The following is a 6,332-nucleotide window of genomic DNA, read 5'->3' as shown; positions in this document are numbered from 1 at the left end:
TAAGATATTTTGGAATAAAATAGGAAAAAATAAAGTTCTGTTACTTTAAATGCAAAACCTTCATGCAAAGGGGAAAACTATGGAAATAGAAAAATACATATTTCTTAAAAATCTCATTTTTTAAATTAAAAGGAATTTGTTACATGATATTTTTCCAGAATCTTCTTTTTTCCTACGGATGAGGACATTTGAAGTAGAGAGCACAGAATTTGAAATAAAGAAATTGCCATATTTAATATATGCAAATCTTTTCAAGGGGTGGGGTGGAGAAGAAAAGCCCTACATAGGGAAGAAGCATATATAGTTTATAATTAAGTTTGTATTTTGAATGAAGATGAAATAAGCATTTTAAGTTTTCTTTCCACTGGAGTGGAATGCCAGAAATTTTATAAAGCTTGGCAAAAAAATAATTTTCAAGAGGTATTATTGTCATTTATACTTTAATATCATTAATAATAGAGCAATAATGCCATTATTTACATAACCTTCTTACAGCTTACAAACTATGTTGATATACATTATATCTCTTTACCATCTATTTAAAATTAATTTTATTTCACTACAACAAATGGGCCCTTTTGTGGCTAAGTTACTACATTTCTGTAAATGTGTGTTTTGGAGCAATGATCTTTTGTTTGACCTCTGGGTTTTTTGTTTTTCTTTATTTCAGACAGGGTCTAGCTCTGTCACTCAGGCTGGAGTGCAGTGGCATGATCACAGCTCATTGCAGCCTCTGCCTTCCAGGCTCAAGAGATCCTCTTGCCTCAGCCTCCAAAGAAGCTAGGACTATAGTCACATGCCACCAAGCCTGGCTAATTTTTGTAAATATATATATATGTATATATATATTTTTGTAAATAATATATATGTATATATATATGTAAATATATATATTTGTATATATATTTTTGTAAATATATATATTTGTATATATATTTTTGTAAATATATATATTTGTAAATATATATTTATATATGTATATTTATATATATTGTAAATATATATTTATATGTGTATATTTATATATATTTGTAAATATATATTTATATATATTTATATATATTTGTAAATATATATTTATATATATTTATATATATTTGTAAATATATATTTATATATATTTATATATATTTATATATATTTATATATTTATATATTTATATATATTTATATATTTATATATTTATATATATTTATATATTTATATATATTTATATATATTTATATATATTTATATATATTTATATATTTATATATTTATATATTTATATATTTATATATATTTATATATTTATATATTTATATATATTTATATATTTATATATGTATATATTTATATATGTATATATGTATATATTTATATATTTATATATGTATATATGTATATATTTATATATTTATATATGTATATATGTATATATTTATATATTTATATATGTATATATGTATATATTTATGTATTTATATATGTATATATATTTATATATATTTACATATATTTATATTTATATATTTTTTATATATTTACATATATTTATATTTATATATATTTTTATATATTTACATATATTTATATATATTTATATATACATATGTTTATATATTTATATATATTTATATATTTATATTTTTATATATTTATTTATTTTTATATATATTTATATATTTAGAGACAGAATCTGACTGTGTTGCCCAGGCTGGTCCCAAACTCCTGGGCTCAAGCAACCTGCCCACCTCCGCCTCCCAAAGTGCTAGGATTGCAGGTGTGAACCACTTCATCTGGCCAATATATGTACTTTTTAATGAGCACATTAAATAAAATCTAGAAATAGATTTCATAACATCTATGATTTGGGGGTAGAAAACATCTATGATTTGGGGGTAGAAAAATTCAAATAATATTTTAATATACCTACCAAAAATTGATATAATATGAAAATGTTTATTTTTTTGATTGGTAAAAATGACACAAATTTGTTGCCTACATTCATAATAGAAGGACATGTTAATGTTTCATTAACCTCTAAATTAGAGGTTAATGAAAATAATATATATTTTTCTATATATATATAATATATAGAGGTTAATGAAAATAATAATGTATTTTTTTCCTGTCCAAGTTAATAAGCTACTGAATTACATACATGGCCCTTTGAAGAGGAAAGAGGACTAGGAAGAGAAGTTTAACTTGTTATAAATAAAATTCAAGAAAACCTTAACTCGTTACTGCATTGCTTTGTGTGTGTGTGCGTGCGCACATGCTTAAGAATGAGCTCTGAGATTTAGTTCATACTCACAAGGATGATTTGCACAGACATAGGAGAAACTCAAATTGCTCTACTTGATCTCAAGCCACGTGTGCAATCATGAAACTGAGATTCTGAGAGAGATATTGTAATATTAAGAGCCACTAGGATGATTGGTTTTCTCAACCAATTTGTGATGTCATTTTTGTCAACCACCTAGTTATGTCACCTGTTACAAAGACAAAAGAGATGAGTGCAAGACTAGAAAGTTATCTGTAAGCATGTCTCATATTATTGGTTAAAACACACTTTCAAACGTTTGCCATTTTCTTAGACCTCCTTTTTAGTGCAGATAACGTCTACACTAAATAAATATTATTTATTAACTAACACAACACCTAGTATTACCTGAGGATTTCACAATCCAAACTCAAGTTTGAAGTCAGAACAACTTTGAGTGTGGGTAAAGAAAAATGGAATGAAAGACTAGTAGGCAAGAAACAAAAGAATACAAAAATAAGTTCAAACATTTTCCAAGTGCCCTTCACAGGCAATACTCTCAAAAGATATAGAAAATATTTAAATTTGAAATAGTTCACACTTTCCAGGCAAAACTTTAATTCAAATCAGAATATACTTACAAACAAGCAAAAAAAAATAGCTGAAGAAATGTAATTTTGTTGTATTAAGCCCCGCTGCAATTAAGTGTTATTGAAAACATTATAAAGAACATCTCTGCAGGGTCAGAATAAGAAGCTATAGGTGACATTAACAAAGAAATAAAATCATGCTTTGTTTTTATCTCTTTTCCCTCCTGCATGAATACATTAATTAATTAACAAAGTACTTCTGAGAATGTAACTTAAGAGGAGCAGAGGGTAGGGTTCTGGCCAAACATGTCAACTCCTGCAGTTTGTCCTTTGACTTTTATAATTTCACTCCTTTGGATTCTAAAGTTAATTTTTTATTGCTTTATCATTTTTATAGATTTTTAAGTACCTCTCAGAAGCATTAAATTTGGGTATCTATCATGACTTATTATGTAACCACTAGAGGATTAATTGCTAGGATCTGAGAGTGAGATTCTAGGACCATGAGATCACAGAGAACGTTTGATAGGAAAGATCCAGAATGTATATTCCGGTGGCTTGGATAAAAATCTTGGCTGCACTCCTTTCATTGAGCATTGGCTTTCTAGTCTTTGAAAGGAGATTGATTATAATGTCTATCTTGTCTATGTCATGAGGATTTGTATGAAATGACACTGCAATTAACACATGCTACTTTGTTACTTGGTGCTTTTCCAGAGGTCAGAGTAAGGAAGGTAAAGAAAAAATAAAGTAAAAAAGAATGTTAGTTTCTGACTGTTTTGCCCAAGACTTGCTCGCCGGGCTTATTTTGAGCTCAAAAGTGCAAGATAAATTTAAAATGTGGTTTCTCTATGAAATTTTACTGGAGGGAGTGCTACCTTTAATTTATCCATCAATCCATCCATCCATCTATCTAACCAACAATTCCGCAAATAATTACCCAGCACCTACTCCGGGCCAGTTGAGGAAAGAACAGACTGATTAAAAACCTACCATCCATCCAGCAACTCACAGTCTAATTTTGGGAGTCCCACAGTTATAGATTATATTATCCTCATTCATTGAATTTTCTTCTATTTCACATTTTCAATCTACTGTTTACCATAATTTACAGGCCCCTAATTGAAGATGACTTTCTCTCTTGAAAAACCTAAGGTCTCCTCAGACTATAAGAGATATAATTTTTATGAAAGAACCTATACAATTATCTGACAAATTCTAAATTCTGAACAGGCATTCAGCCATGCATGCATGTATTTATCATTTATTTCTTTGGTGTGAGTGGCATGAAAACAGCAAAAGTATATGACATTTGAGGATGTATGGCCATGTGGTCAGAGCCATGAAGGTCACTGGAAAATAGTTTCTAAAAATCAGTTGATCCCTTTCATTTCAATGTATCATAAAGTGCTTACACAAAAGTTATAGTAAATTTATTTTCAAAAACTATTTTAGGCTGGGTGCGGTGGCTCACACCTGTAATCCCAGCACTTTGGGAGGCCGAGGCGGGTGGATCACGAGGTCAGGAGTTTGAGACCAGCTTGGCCAACATGGTGAAACCCCGTCTCTACTGAAAATACAAAAATTAGCTGGGCGTGGTGGTGCACGCCTGGATTCCCAGCTACTCAGGAGGCTGAGGCAGGAGAATCGCTTGAACCCAAGAGGTGGAGGTCACAGCGAGCCGAGATTACGCCACTGCACTCCAGCCTGGGCAACAGAGCAAGACTCCATCTCAAAAAAAATTATTTTAATTACAAAAAATTTCAAATGAATGCTACACACTGATCTTAGATGACTGTTTCAAAACACTATGTGCAAACCTAATACATCACAATTATATGCAGTTTGAAGAACCTTATTTTGGTGTTTTCTTCTTTCACTTCACATTCTCTTCACCTAGTCTCAAGCTTCATTTGAGATAGTAAGACAAAAATTTTATTTATAAAGCAACATAATTAGTGGAATGTTTCTTGTCTGTCTTTTTGCATAGTGAGAAATATTAGAAAAAGAACTATAGGAGGAATGAGAAAATTTCTGTGAACTTGCTCAAGTCACTTAACCCCTCCAAATATCTGTAGAAATGGCAGTAAGCATAATTTGCCTGCTTACTCCATGAGAGTGTTGTGAAGATCAAATAAAATCATACATGAGAAGTCTATGGGTTTTGTTTGTGCTTTTTTTTGGGGGGGGGTACCAAAGAAGTGTTAATGAAGTGTAAGATATTGTTATTTTATTATTAGTTGGCTTGGTGTCATCTATGCTTCTTAGTCTGCTATTTTGCTCAATGTGTATCTTCCTCACTGTGCCCCTTTTAGAAGCTACTCCATGGAATAGAAATCGATTTTTTAGTAATCATTATATCTAACTGTCTAATGAAGGTGTAGTATCATGTATTCTGGAAACTCTCCCCATCATGCCAAAAACAGAGGATAACCTTGCTATAAAGAGTGTCAACTATTCACAGATTACCCGAAGATCCAATCCTGCCTCCTGTGCACAGGATGATTTATTGTGCATGCTATAATGAGAGGTTATAATGCTGCAGTCAGGGAACAAAGATCCCACCTGCATTACAGAAGAGGCCATACATAACTCTGTTCACACTATGCACCATCCTCCTTTAATGGTCTGAATAATGTAGTAGCAGAACAGCTACAGAAAGTAATTTGGGAAATAAAAGCAACCTGTTATTAAGGGATGCATAACACTGATAGTTGCCGAAGTATTCTTTATTCTCATTATATTTTTATCTTTCTGAGACAGCCAGGTGAAACGGGGTCCCTGGAAAAACTCCAACCAGCCTGCCCACTGAGGTGGAGCCTCGGGAGGTTCGCACCCTTTGCAGCGGGGAGGAGCCTGGCCCTGCCTCTTCCTGTGTGGAACCTGGTATTCCAATGGCGGGGGGAAGCGCTCTAGCAGGGGCTCTGGCCTTAAGGCCGTGTTCACCCCCCCTTTCCCCGCATTTTCACCCGATAAAACCCAGCTTTACTCACCCTTTAAACCTTCTGTGAGTCTACATTATTTATTTTTTGGTATACTTTAAGTTCTAGGGTACATGTGCACAAAGTGCAGGTTTGTTACATAGGTATACATGTGCCATGTTGCTTTGCTGCACCCATCAACTCATTATTTACATTAGCTATTTCTCCTAATGCTGTCTGTCCCCCATCCCCCCACCCCAGGACAGGCCCCAGTATGTGATGTTCCCCCACCCCGTGTCCAAGTGTTCTCATTGTTCAGTTCCCACCTATGAATGAGAACATGCGGTGTTTGGTTTTCTGCCCTTGTGGTAGTTTGCTGAGAACGATGGTTTCGAGCCTAAATTTTTATGGCCATGGGACAGACAAGAACCCAGTCTTTAGCTAAACTAAGGAAAAGTCCTGCAACATTTCTGTAAAAGAAATTAACAGCAATACCTGATATATGAATGCTATGTTGCAATTTATAAAGGGTTTTAATGAAATATACTTTAATCTTCACGACATCTTAATAAAAT

Source organism: Pongo abelii, chromosome 6 (genome assembly GCF_028885655.2).
Source record: "Pongo abelii isolate AG06213 chromosome 6, NHGRI_mPonAbe1-v2.0_pri, whole genome shotgun sequence".
Taxonomy (NCBI): Eukaryota; Metazoa; Chordata; class Mammalia; order Primates; family Hominidae; genus Pongo; species Pongo abelii.
This window is presented reverse-complemented; position numbering follows the sequence as displayed.